The sequence below is a fragment of the Etheostoma cragini genome, chromosome 7 (assembly GCF_013103735.1).
Source record: "Etheostoma cragini isolate CJK2018 chromosome 7, CSU_Ecrag_1.0, whole genome shotgun sequence".
NCBI lineage: Eukaryota > Metazoa > Chordata > Actinopteri > Perciformes > Percidae > Etheostoma > Etheostoma cragini.
Window position 1 is genome coordinate 19730013 of NC_048413.1, and position 15167 is coordinate 19745179.

General features: G+C 34.1%; 1 protein-coding gene across 1 annotated transcript in view; it reads right to left on the minus strand.

Annotated features, from left to right (window-relative positions):
* Window positions 1-3775: 3775 nt before the first annotated feature.
* The window catches only part of sema3b (sema domain, immunoglobulin domain (Ig), short basic domain, secreted, (semaphorin) 3B), an 86239-nt gene continuing 74847 nt past the window's right edge, over window positions 3776-15167 (minus strand). Inside the window, exon 20 of the mRNA XM_034876912.1 lies at window positions 3776-3786. The gene's annotated coding sequence lies outside the window, so the exon portion shown is untranslated. The remainder of the gene's footprint in view (window positions 3787-15167) is intronic.

A 15167-nucleotide genomic window follows, 5' to 3' on the forward strand; every position in this document is an offset into this window, starting at 1 on the left:
TTTTTTTATGCCAGACTGTCATGTTTAAAATATGAGCATTTGAGCGCCTGCTAATTCATCACTGCTGTGTTTATCAGATATTTGATGAAGTGTTTCACTGGTGTGGTACTTATTTGTATGAAAGATTGCTAAATATACTTACACAGAAACTCAATAAAAGGTTCAATTGCTTAGCATAAGAGAAATTTCTGTTCCACAGTTGTCCTTGTCCCTACAGCTGGAAAGCAAACGTTCTACATACAAGAATGTGATATGTAACAAATGCATAATATTCTTTATGTTTTGATGTTGGTTTGGGACTACAAAAATGTAATCCTCACATGATGTATCATGACACAGTAAAGCATGGACATGTTGTAGGCCAAATGGCTTAGTGCTGCACTTTGATGCTGTGCGTTCTTTGGAATTTTACCTCATGGGAAGCACTTTGTGTTCAGGAAGTTAAAGAAGTTTATAAAAGTGTGCTACAAGGAGCACCATCACACTGCTCAGCTTCCTTTTGCTTTGTTGAAAACCTTTGGACCAGCATTAAAATAACTCTTGCCCAAATGCAATCAAGGATGTTTTTGTGAATGTATCCAAGTCAAAAATTTGTTTAAAAGCATAGCAAGGAAGGGAAGGCCCTTTTTAAGATTTGCCATATTTTTGTTTTCGGTCAAATGGCCTTTTGAATGGGAGTACCAGGGGCACTACTGTGATGGTGCCAAAATCGCTATTTTTAAAACACTACGAAGGCTCAACACAACATGAAACTTTGCTCAAAGTATCACTAGGGGCTCTACACATAAACTTGTTCAGTGAGAACATTGTTTGTTTACACAGAGTTTACTGAAAAGAAAGGTTTTGAACAACTTACTTTAGCAGTTGTTGTTTCCGGTTGCGGACATCTTGCTAGTCAAAAAGAGTCAATCTCCTAATACAATGTAACAGGGAGGAGATTAAAGATGGAAAGCTTCCAAATCTTAGTTCTGTATAAATTCATGGAGAATTTGTTGTTGTGTCTTTAGTGAAAAACAATTTTGACCGTGTAGTGGAAAAAGGAGCCTCATATAAGAATGACATTTCCTCCCAATGAGTCCATTCATTTGCATTCGGAGATCAACAGTTTTTGACTGGAAAGATGGCGGAAAGTGTAAACAACAACTGCTAAAGTAAGTTGTTCGAAACCATTCTTTTTTAGTAAACTCTGTGTACACAAACAATGTTCTCGATGCTTGAGTTCATGTGTAGAGGCCCTGGTGGTAATTGATGGTAATGATGTGTTGAGCTTTCTTTGTGTTTGAAAAATAACAATTTTGATGCGATCATAGAAGGGCCCCCAGCCCTTCCATTCAAAAGGCCACTTGACCGAAAAGTGGAACCATTTGGACTTTAGGATGTCATAAGGCCAGTTGCTAAAGTAACCGCTAACTTAGTTATTTTGGTTAGCTATACAACTGTCCTATTACCTGACTCAGCCCTGGGGTGGAAGAAAAATATCTTGGTGCTGTATTCCCTGTGCTCAAAGTGGCCTCCTCCTTTTACCTGATGACGATGGAGATTTGCTACAGTGAGCAAAACATTCCAACAGTGATCATTTGCATTTGGGCATGAAGCAAACGTTTCTGTAAAACTGCTTCGGTTTCTTCTTCTTCTTTTCTTCTCCCTTTTCTTGTATTTCTTCTTTATCTCCATTTTGTCTTTTCTTCTTTTTTTCTTCTTCTTCTGTTCTTTCTGAATTGACCATTGTGTATGAAGATGGGGCTGGCTAGCTGTGTGTGTATGTAAAGCTTGTGGTGTAAGCATGTTTTCATGCTCAAGTGAAGCTGCCAGTCTAGACTATTGGATGAGGTGGGTTGATTTTAGGTGTGTATATTTTTTTCAGTTAACCCCTGTATTAGTGTTTTAAACTGAGATTTGTCATCAAAGAACACCAAAAGTCTTCTTCTGTCTTATTTTAGGTGAATGCTTTATCTGATATAGTGGAAAAAGTGGTATTTATTTAACAAAAAATAAAAGGATTTTAGTATAATATTTCAACAAGATAGGACATGTCCTTGGTTATCGAGATATGCAAGGACACAAACTGCTTTCCAATTATAGTAGTGGGAATAAGTGGGATACATACACTACAACCTTATTTGGACTCAAACTCTATTGGGGCAACATATCCAGGTCTTATTTGAAACCTTTGAAACCTTAGACCTCAGTCTTAACTGTAAGAAACCACAAGGAAACACACTTGAACTGTTTATGTTTATGTCCACTCGAAAGACTGAAAGCTGGATGTTCCCAGGATGGTATTCCCTTTTTTGGAAGTTCTAAAAGTGATGAAACAGGCAATTCCAAATGTTGAATGTACATACACTGTTTTTCTTCTACTAAGGCCAAACATATGTTGTGTTCCATGCCTAACGTGCATTCCCAGGACGCATGAGGCCACAATCATGTGCCCAAGTGTCAGTTTAAATGTTTTCAAAATGCATTTTTTAACGTTTACAACTTCTGATTTAGGTTTAAGGCTGCACCTCACAGCAGAGTTATTGCCTCAAAGGCAGTTTTCCCTGTCAGTCTGTTGGTCTACTTCCTTTCTTGTCAACTACAAACAAGCTTCCTCCTGTTCAGCTTTTTTTGTCCTGGTAGTGATTGTACCCACTGGAGCAGTCTGTTGAACTCATTGATCTGGAACAGAGGCATGATTTTTTTCCTTTTATGTCTGAGTGCTGGAAAGAATCCTTGTCACACTGATTGACTGCGGACCTGCCTTGCCCTATAGTGTTAGAATTCCCACAACGTGTGTTTAATTTCTTCATGTGACCTCTATTTTAGCTGCTTTATTTTGGCATATGAAGGGACAATTGTTAGTTTTAAATTAGCTTTATCTCTAAAATCTGGCAATTTACAAAGCCTTACAATTAACTTAATTAATTAAACGTATCAAAAATACGTTTAATTAATTAAGTTAATTTCTATTAAAGGTTGGAGCAGAAAATGGCTACCTTCACTCAAGATTCAATTAAAAACCTTCCTGGGCATGTATTTTTCTTGTTTACTGGTGTTTGTTGGGCATGAATTTAAATGCTGCTCTCGATGCAGTTATTGGTAGAAAAGTGATGAAGCTTCAGAAAATCGTTTGACTTTTATTTAGAGCCGTGAAAAATATGTATAATTAAAATTAATAATACTTTAATACAAGCAGATTGAATCACATTTTTAGAAAATTGGAGAGGTTGTCCAAACAATCAGCAAACATACAGCAGCACAAATAAAACTTTTGGTGCTTTGTCTTGACACAAGCATGGTGACATAAAGGCAGATCACAACAAAGATTTAGGAACATATGTAGCCTACCATCCTGCAAAATATTTACAGCACATACTCAAAAAACCTAATCTGCTCATTTTTAAGCGCAAAGTAAAAACCCAACTATAAGTGTCAGACTTTAATAGTGGAAAGGTAAACAGTGGATGACAGATAGTTTAATGATCACTAAGTTGTTTACCATCGGTATTATACTTAAGTAAAAACGATTGACAGCACATGCAAACATTGTTTTCATAAAGATCTTTAGAAAATGTGATCTAATCTTCGAAAACAAAACCCACGATGAGAGTACAGTTTTTAAGATGGCTTAACAATGAGGAAGAAACAAATAAAGACCAGCACAGGACAGGAAGGAGCAAAAATGTTCAATTGAGATATAGAAGGAACTTGACGATGAACAGAGAGAAAGGACTGAGTAGTAGAGAAATACCTTTTGGGGGAGGGGAGGAGAGTTTGGTCATTAATCTCTAGTGTTCAGTCCCACTCATCCTCTGGGAGAATAAAATGAACAATTACGTGCTGTGTCTCAACATGCTAAGACTCTAAATTTGGGCTGCATTACAACCCATTACTCATTAGATAGATAATGTCATTACACCACAATCTCACAGGACCCAAAATCTATGCACAAGCTCAAACATTATATGACCCACTTTCAGCAGGACTGAATGTTATTTATTTTCAGGATTCAGTATAGACCTGCATCATTTATCACTTGCTGACCCCTTGATGTTCCACAACAATCACGGAAACCTCCCTCTCCCTCATGTTGAAGGTTTTAATGTTCATGGTCTTCTAATACAAAAAAACACAGAAGAATTCCTCCCTCCAGCTTTAAACAAGGTTTAATTAAAATTGTGTGTCAAATTCATTTTTTTATCCACCATGATTTATCCATATGTACTGATGAGTATTTGAACCCTTGAGAGGAGATAAACTGTCTGTTTTATGAAGAATTCCAAATTAAAATAAAGATTTATTTTGAGTTCACAATAAAAAAATGACCGGGTCAGGGTCACTAAAACATGACCTGCATGTGGGGATAAATGTTAACATATGAACAATAAGGTAGAAAACAAGTACTTGGTCTCTGAAGCACACACTGTTGAATGATTTTCTATGTAATGATTAATGTACTTCAGTCAAATCATCTTGTTAAGTTATTTGCAAGTCACAACAGAAAGACACACTCTGAATGTTGTCATAAAATCAAATTATTGTTATCAACTTTCCTTATAAGATTATTGTGTCAAAAGCCTTTCTTATACATTGTATTTCTATTTAAGGCAGAGGGCCAAATATTGATCCTTGAAGGACACCTTTATCAATCATTTGGGGACTTTGATGGGGGATTTTATGGGGGATTTGAAACCATCTGCAACAATTAGTTTAAATTTGACTCAGTGGTGCCGCTGACATGTAGCATGGCTGCACTGATACAATCACTGCGATTGTGCTTATTCCATAATGTATGAAGTGTTTATACGGTTAACAACTATTGACTTAATATTGACTCTTTCTCTCTTGTTTTTTCTTGTAAAGTCACATAGAGCACATATTGCGCTTTAGAGGTTGACACAATACAGACACCGATTATTGTTGTTGGTCAAGGACCCAGGCTGAGTGTAACCTTCCCCCTGTGTGCCTCATCCTGACCATCATTTATACAGCAACGATTTACCACTGGCGTCAGATCATTTGCACTTGCGTCTACCATGCAGATGATCTATTTGCTGTTGCTGTGTTGTCATTGTAAATAGGACACAGCCTGTCAACAGGAACCGCAGCTGATGATGTTTGGGCCTCTAATTTCCTGGCATTTGGGAGATCCTTTTCAACACAGAGAAGAACATGTGGTGTTGCTGAACGAGTCCCATTTTAGGTATTGGAAACTGATGTAGAGAGAGACAAAGAGGTGTTGTTTCTGCCCAGAGCACTGAACAAACAACTGAAAGGACAAACACCTGGTTATTTTAAAGTACAAGTAAACCATGACAATTACAATGTACTGTACATGTGCATAATGTAACTGAATATTGGAACTTGGGTAAAAAACGTACACACCACTGAATGTTCGTCACAAACCTGTGGTTCCCTTCCTGTCCTTTTCCTGTTTAGATACAGTGCTAAAGCTGGATTTCTTTTCCAGATTGCATTGATTACTTCAGAGGTAAGGGCTTGCGTGTGTGCGTATGTGTGTGTGTGTGTTAACTACAACAGCTGTACTGGGTAACCGAGCAGGCACCTCTGAAACTGCCCACCCGAGACCAAACCTTTTCATACACACTAGCCAACATAGATTTCTCTCACTCTCTCTCTCTCTCTCTCTCTTTCGCTCTCTTGCTCTGTCTTTCTTAGTCACTAACAATTCATTTAAGCTTTTTCATTAAAAACCTGTTGCCAAAGCATATACAAAAAGACTCATTCATATTTTAATACATGTATCTAGTAAAAGAAATAAAAAACTGAACTATGACTAAAATAGTAAAAGCTAAACTTAAGCTCAAGTTAATTGGTTATGTCTTTACAGACAGTTCATTAGCTCTTTCCTCTCATCTAATTTCATTCCTTTGCCTTTTGTGCAGTTTCTATCATCTACATAATAATTCAATCTATTTCTCTCTTTCTTTTTTGCTCCCCCTCACCCCCTTTGCAGCCAAACACTACACAGAACACACAGCTGCAGTGAAGAAGTGTCTATCTTCATGTAAAGTAAATAATTATTTCTGCTATGTGTTTATTAAAGATTAACTTTCACTTACTTTTTGTAAGCAGGGTATGCAAGTTTAAAAAAAATTCATAGTTTAGCATGTTGAAAAATCACAGTATAGGTATGTCAAAAAAGTGATAACAAGTAATTGCATAGGTCATCAAAAAAAGTTTTAAAAAGTAATAACACGGTACAGCAATCTTCAACAGGGGGTTCTCAGAGTCATTGCAGGGGGGCCTCCAAATAGTTTTTAATGTTTCTGTTGTATTGTTAAGGTTTTTCAAAAATTAAGAAGTCTTAACATCAATCTAACGTATTATTAGAAGATAACTCCCCTCTGATGATAGGCTTACTGGCCTATAGGTAAGGTAATCACTGAGGCCATCCACAGATATAAGGTATCCTAAGGATTCACTGTGCCACATACTGTATATGTTTAACATTAAAACACAACTTATAAAATCCCGCTAACACTTATTAGGCAAGTTCAATAGCTTAGTGTTATGTTCAGAAAAGCCATGTATAAAGACTTTAGGCCACCCTACATGTTACTGTAGGCCCAGTTTATTGGGCAACTTAATTTCATATAATATATGCTATAGTAGTCCATGCGCTGTCTTTCTCTTAGTTGGTCCTTGGCTTAAAAAACATTGAAGACCCCTGGTATAGTGTGTTGAAAAAAGGCATAGTACCGCATGTCAAGAAAAAAAAGTCATAGAAAAGTCGGAATAGTATAGTATGTCGGAATGTCTGATAAAGTCACAACATATTATGTTGAAAAACGTCAAAACATATTATGTGTAGCCTGACGTCCTCAGATTCTAGTCAGAATATGAGTCTGGTCCTGCGTCATTGGGCTGTGATTGTGGGGCGTGTTTCAACCGAACTAGGAGGGAAAACGCCTCTGCACACATTTGGATAGACCTGCAGCCAATCAGAGAAACAAGTATGTGATGTATGTTGATCTTTTGCCGAATCCCGTAGGAAGGACAGAAAAAAACGTTTTTCCAATTAACAAATCTCTTAATTGTGGTTCTCTGTTTCTCTTTTAAAATGAATGCACTGTCAATATATTTCATGACAGACGCAATGACGGGATCTACACATCTCAATTGTCCAGCAGCGGCCGTCATTTGTATGTCTAAAAAATGCCATAGTATAGTATGTAAAAAAAAGTGTTATAAATGTCGTGATACAATCCGTCAACAGAAGTCATAGTATAGTATGTGAAAAAAGTCATATTATAGCATCTCAAAAAAGTGATGAAAAGGATGTTGAAAAATAGAGATAAAAAAGTCATAGTATAGTATAGCATGTTTAGGAAAGTGACAAAAACGTAATTGCATAGATTTCAAGAAAAGATATATAAAGTCATGGTATAGTAACTCAAAGAAACTGATAAAAAAGTAATTGTAAGAATGTTGTTGTTTCGACATGTTACACAATTACTTTTTTATCACTTTTTCCGACATACTATACTATGACGTTTTTATCAATACTTTTTAACATACTATTCTATGACTTTTTTCATGATGACTTTTTCATGATGAAAAGTCAGATTCTGCAGTTTTTTCATGATGAAAAAGTCATAGTATAGTATGTCGAAAAAGTTAGAATAGTATGTTTTAAAAAGTGATTAAACATCATAGTATAGTATATTGAAAAAAGTGATTAAAAGAATTATAGAAATAGAATGACTAAAAAAGTAATGAAAAAGTCATATTATAGATTGTTAAAAAAATAATTTCAAAATAGTATTTTGTGTTACAAAACCTAATGTAAAGGCCGGGGAATCAAACCTAGGTCAGACACTGCAGTGACTACTTGCTAGTTCTCTGTTGGAGCTTTGCAAACCACTGAGCCACTGATCTCCAACATTCTTGAAAAAAACAGTTGCCACTCAACTCGAATCCAGTATGTTGAAAAAAAGTGTAAAAAAAAGATGCAGTATAGTATGTCAACAATAATCATTGTACACTTCCTCAAAAAAGAGAACAAAAAAGTAATGTTATGTCTAAAAACTCATAGTATAGTTTGTCGAAAAAAGTGATAAACAGTCATGTTGTAGCATGTGAAAAAAAAAATTGTTAAAAAGTTGCTGTAAAGTACTGCAAAATGTGATTAAAAAGTCATATCATAGATTGTAAAAAAAAACTGTAGAAAAGTGATGGTATAGCATGTGGGAAAAAGTGACAAAAAGTATTTTGTGTTGCCAAACCTCATGTAAAGGCCTAGAATCAAACCTAGGTCAGACACTGCAGTGACTACTTGCCTGTTGAAGCTTTGCAAACCACTCAGCCACTGACTCACCTAAGAATTAATGTTATAAACAGTCATAACAATGTATGAAAAAAAATGCATAGAACAGAAAGTCGGAAAAAAATGCTAAAAAAGTCATAGTATAGTATGTTGAAAAGAGTGATTAAAAAGTCATGGTATGGTATGTCGAAAAGAATGATTAAAAAGTCATAGTATAGTATGTCACAGTATAGTTAATGAAAAAAAAAGTGATAAAAAAGTCATGGTACAGTATGTAAAAAAAGTGATGAAAAGTCATAGCATATACCAGTTGTTAAATGTCACAAAACCGTCATAGGATAGGATGTAAAAAAGTGATAAACAAAAGTCATAGCATGTCAAAAGAAGTGATAAAATGGTCACAGTATAGCATGTCAAAAAACTGACAATGATGTCATTTCATACATTTTGAGAAAAGTTATATAAAGTCATGTTCTAATAACTTGAAAAGAGTGATAAAAAAGTCATAGTATAGTGTGTCAAAAAAATTTGAAAAAAGTCATAGTATGACATATTGAAAAAGTCGTAGTATAGTATGTTTAACAAAAGTGAGAAAAACGTCATAGCATAATATTTAGAAAAAGTGATAAATTTAATAGTAAGTTGAAAAAGTATTGAAATAGTCCTAATATAGCATGTGAAAATGTCATGTCACAGTATGTTGTGTCAAACAACGTGATGAAAAAGTCACAGTATAGCATGTTGAAAAGAGTGATTAAAAAGTCATGGTGTAGTATGTCATAGTGTAGTTAATGCGAAAAAGTGAGAAAAAAGTCAAGGTATAGTATGTAAAAAAAGTGAGGAAAAGTCATAGTATAGTATGTTGACAATACTCATTGCATACAGTTTCAAAAAAGAGACTAAAAAAGTAATGTCATGTCTAAAAAGGTCATATTATAATATGTAGAAAAAGTGATGAAAAGTTGCAAAATAGCATGTAAAAAAAAATGTGATGAAAAGTCATATTATAGATTTTAAACAAGTATTAAAGAAGTCACAGTATAGCACGTGGAAAAATATGACAACAAAGTCATAGTATTGTGTGTGGAAAAAACCTCATGTGAAATGATGAAACAGACTGGGATTTGAGCTTAGGTCAGACTTTGCAGTGTCTACTTGCTGGTTGTCTTTTTGAGCTTTGCAAACCACTGAGCCACTGATTCACCTAAGAATTCATGTCATAAACTGTCATGGTATAGCATGTCGAAGAAAGTGATAAAAAAGTTATAGTATAGTATGGCACGTTTAAGAAAGTGACAAAAACGGTATTGCATAGATTTCAAGAAAAGATTTATAAAGTCATGGTATATGAGCCACTGACTCACCTAAGAATTTATGTTATGAACAATGTATGAAAAAAAATGCATAGTATAGAAAGTCGGGAAAAAAAATGATAAAAAAGTCATGGTATAGTACATTGAATAATTCACAGTGTATTAATGTCAAACAACGTGATGAAAAAGTCATAGTATATTATGTTGAAAAGAGTGATTAAAAAGTCATAGTATAGTATGTAAAAAATGTCATATTATTGTTAATAGAAAAAATTGTTAAAAAAGTTGTGGTATAGTATGTCAAAAAAGTGATAAATAAAAGTCATAGCATGTCAAAAGAAGTGATAAAATGGTCACAGTATAGCATGTCGAAAAAGTGACAACGATGTCATTGCATACATTTTGAGAAAATTTATATAAAGTTATGTTATAATAACTTGAAAAGAGTGATAAAAAATTCATAATATAGCATGTCAGAAAAGTGAGAAAAAAGTCATAGTATACTACATTGAAAAAGTCATAGTATAACATTTTGAAAAAGTCGTAGTATAATATGTTTAACAAAATGAGAAAAACGTCATGGTATAGTATTTTGAAAAAAGTGATAACCTTATAGTATGTTGAAAAAGTATTGAAATAGTCATGGTGAAAATAAACATGTGAAAAAGTCGTGTTGTAGTATCTCAAAAAAGTGATGAAAAGTCATAGTATGATATGTTGAAAAAAGTGATAAAAAAGTCATGGTATAGCATGTCAAAAAATATTCAAAGTGATGTTATTGTTTGTCAAAAAACATGATGAAAAGTCTTGAACAGCATGTCAAAAAAGTATAGTGTGTTGAAACAAGTGTAAAAAAAAGTCATAGTAGACCATGTACGTAAAAGTGGCAGAAAGTATAGCCCTGCCGATAATAAGTGACAAAAAAGTCATAGTGTCGTTTGTCGAAAAAAAACATGAAAAGTGCCAACACAGACTGGGAGTTGAACCTAGGTCAGAGTCTGCAAAGACTAATAACTGACTGTTTGTCAGAGCTTTGCAAACCACAGAGCCACTGTTCAACCAAACACTTATTTTAAACAGTCACACTATAATATGTTGAAAAAAGGGATGAAAAAGTCATGGTACAATATATTAAAAAGTCATAGTATAGTATGTTGAAAATAGTCATCGTATGCAATGTCAAATAAGAGACTAAAAAAGTTATGTCATGTCTAAAAAGGTCCTATTATAATATGTAGAAAAAGTGATGAAAAGTTACACAATACTATGTATAAAAAAACGTGATAAAAAGTAATATTATAGATTGGAAAAAAGTGGAAAAAAAGTCACAGTATAGCACGTGGAAAGATGTGTGACAAAAAAGTCATATTATTGTGTGTGATAAAAAAACCTCATGAAATGATGAAACAGACTGGGAGTTGAGCTTAGGTCAGACTATGCCGTGTCTACTTGCTGGCTGTCTTTTTGAGCTTTGCAAACCACTGAGCTACTGATTCACCAAAGAATTTATGTCATAAACAGTCATTGTACAGCATGTCAAAAAAAGTGATTAAAAAGTCATAGTATAGTATAGCATGTTTAAGAAAGTGACAAAAACGTCATTGCATAGATTTCAAGAAAAGTTATATAAAGTCATGGTATAGTAACTCAAAAATACTGATAAAAAAGTAATTGTAAGTATGTTGTTGTTTCGACATGTTACACAATTACTTTTTTATCACTTTTTCCGACATACTATACTATGACGTTTTTATCACTACTTTAAAACATACTATACTATGGCTATTTTCACGATGAGTTTTTCATGATGAATAATGTCAGATTTGGCAGTTTTTTGTGATGAAAAAGTCATATTATGGGATGTCGAGAAAGTTAGAATAGTATGTTTTAAACAGTGATAAAACGAAAGTAATGAAAAAGTCATAGAATAGCATATAAACAATTTCATAGTGGGTGCCCAGATAGCTCAGTTGGTAACTCCTCAATGCAGTGGGCCCAATTTCATCTCCGACCTGCAGCCCCTTTTGCTGCATGTCATTCCCCCTCTCTCTCCCCTTTCATATATTCAGCTGTCCTGTCAAATAAAGGCCAAAAAGAATACTAAAAATGAAACAATTTCACAGGATATCAAAAAAGGGTTAAATAATATAGTTACTACTTTTTTTTTTATAGCATGTTGACAATAATCGTTGTATGCTATGTCAACAAAAGAAACCAAAAAGTTGTGTTATGTCTAAAAAAAGTATAGTATGTTAAAGAAGTGATGAACAGTCATGGTATAGTCTGTCAAAAAGGTCATAACATAGTACGTCAAAAAAGTCTTGGTATAGTATGTCAAAAAGTGATAAAAAAGTCATAGTTTATCATTTTGAAAAAAGTTATTAAAAGTCATGGTTTATGTCACCCAACCCCAGGACCTTCTCACCCCTCACTTGTATACAATCTCCTGCAACTCGGTTACGTCCTTTTTCACAGAAAAAATCAGCATCTAAGAAGTCTTCCCCCCTTCCACACACTCCTTCTCCTCCTTCCAGCTCCCCGCTATCTCAGAAATCACAGAACTCACCCGGAAAGCCAAGCCATCTACTTGTCAACTTGATCCCCTCCCCACACAACTTGTTAAAGCCTGCCTTCCCTTTCTGGTCCCCCTTATCTCTGCTATCATCCACTCATCTTTCACCACTGGAACTGTCCCTACATCCTTCAAAACTGCTGCCATCGCCCCTATTTTGAAAAAACCTGGTGCCAACCCATCCAACTTCAACAACTTCCGTCCTATAGCCAATCTACCCTTCATCTTTCATTATTCTTCGAAAAAGCAGTTGCCACTCTACTCGAATCCAGTATGTTGATAAAAAGTGTAAAAAAAAAAAGTTGCAGTATAGTATGTTGACAATAATCATTGTACACTTCCTCAAAAAAGAGAACAAAAAAGTCATGTTATGTCTAAAAACTCACAGTATAGTTCGTCGAAAAAAGTGATAAACAGTCATGTTGTAGCATGTGGAAAAAAAAAAGTTAAAAAGTTGATGCAAAGTACCGCAAAACATGATGAAAAAAGTATTTTCATAGATAAAAATGAAAAAAAAAAGCTGTAGAAAAAGTGATAGTATAGGATGTGGGAACAAGTGACAAAAAGTATTTTGTGTTGCCAAACCTCATGTAAAGGCCTAGAATCAAACCTAGGTTAGACACTGCAGTGACTACTTGCCTGTTGAAGCTTTGCAAACCACTGAGCCACTGACTCACCTAAGAATTAATGTTATAAACAGTCATAACAATGTATGGAAAAAAAATGCATAGTATAGAAAGTCGGAAAAAAATGATAAAAAAGTCATAGTATAGTATGTCGAAAAGAGTGATTACAAAGTCATGGTATGGTATGTCGAAAAGAATGATTAAAAAGTCATAGTATAGTATGTCACAGTATAGTTAATGAAAAAAAGTGATAAAAAAGTCATGGTACAGTATGTAAAATAAGTGATGAAAAGTCATAGCATATACCAGTTGTTAAATGTCACAAAACCGTCATAGAATAGTATGTAAAAAAAGTGATAAAAAAAGTCATAGCATGTCAAAAGAAGTGATAAAATGGTCTCAGTCTAGCATGTCAAAAAACTGACAACGATGTCATTGCATACATTTTGAGAAAAGTTATATAAAGTAATGTTCTAATAACCTGAAAAGAATGATAAAAAGTCATAGTATAGTGTGTCAAAAAGTGAGAAAAAAGTAATTGTGTAATGTATTGAAAAAGTCATTGTATAGCACATTGAAAAAAGTGATGAACAATAGCAAGTCGAAAAAGTATTGAAATGGTCATAGTATAGCATGTCGAAAAAGTCATAGTATGGCATGTTGAAAAAAGTTAATGAAAAGTCCCTTTACGTGTGTTGAAAAAGTCCAAATGTAGTAATTCAAAAAAAATGCTAGCATAGCACAAAACAATCCTTGTGTGTATGCCGAGTTGTACGTTGGTTAAGTGATAAATAAGTTATACATATTGAAAAATATGATTTTTAAGATTTTGTTCTTTCTTATTCTTTACTTTATTTTTTTTCCTTCCTTACTCATGTCTATGCTAATTTTCTCTATAGAAAAAATTTGCAGGTATAGAGGGTATAGGGATTTCAAGGTGGTAGGCTTACACTGCTGCAAATTAAGCAGTGGTCAAAAGTCTGAGTGTGTATGAATGAGTGACTATGGTTAATAAATTATAGCCTTGTCTCTTTTGTGTCAACAGGCTTTCTGACTTGTAAAGGCTAATCACTGAGGTAATTACTGTTAATTATGGGTCATCAATCATTAGACCTTTCAATCTGTTTCCTTGCCTGGTAATGTGTGTTTGCATTTTGTATAGGTGGGCAAGATTGGGGTTAATTTATTCTTTTTAAATACACAGTTTTGAAAAGTAAACAAAAACACTAAGTAAAAGAAGTTTTTTAACGTCTCACTTCATAAAATGTTCCACCATGAAACTGTGACTAAATCAAAAAACTAAGACTTGATACAAGCATGCTAGGCAACCAAAATCTACTCGGCAACACAATTCAGCTAAGACTATTCACATACAGTACATTTAAAAAATCCAGCACATATCAGATTGTGTTGTCTGGAATGGTATAGAAGCAGGGTGAATCAATAACAATACATGTTTTACAGTAGCTGCTCTGAGAACAAACTGTATTTATTACTGTAAAATACAAGACATTTTCACATAAAAATAGGCACATTACATAAGGACAGATCAGAAGGTGGATTATGTATGTTTCAAACCATCCAGCTATGTCAAATTCATATGCAAATACGATGATTTAAAAAATCCATTTCCTGTATTTATTGATATATTTGTTTATTCTTTAGGTCCTTGTTCTGTCTGTACACAAAATGACCAAAGAGTGATGTTTACATTAGTTCATTAAGTTACTGAAAGAGCAAGTTAAATGCTGTGTTGTGTGACATTGTGAAACTGTACAAAGTGTGTTGAATAAAACTGCTCACTGTTTGGTTTGTTTGCTTTATTTCCCCAACATGAAACACAAGTCAACTGAAGGAATCCCTGTTTTTATTCAGATATGTACATACACTTTCATAGCAATGGAATCAGTGGCATGGTAGCAGTTGTGTGTTCTAATGGTTCATTGAAACTTCTTAAAATTGACCACACAATGTGTTTATTGTACAAGCCAGTGATGCAATCACTGGGATACACATTCTCCTGTTTCTCATTTAAACCCAACATAAACAATCCCGCATGTAGTAGAAGAAAAGTGTTTATTCATTTAGCAAATGCAGTTAAAGCCTACAGCTTTGACTCTGAACATGCTCTTATATTCTTCAAACAGTGGGTGATGTATGATTACAATGGGAATTCAGTTTCTCTGTTGGATATTATCCTTTCCTATTTTGCAAATCTTTTTGCACATCATTTAGTGTCACTGACGTGCCATAACAGAAATCCAGTTTATTTTAACACAAGAAGGAAATAATTACATCATGTTACATGTGTAGATTGGACTATTTTGAGGCATTGTGGTAATTTTCAAAATGCTATACCACGTTAGTTGACATGATGACCAAGC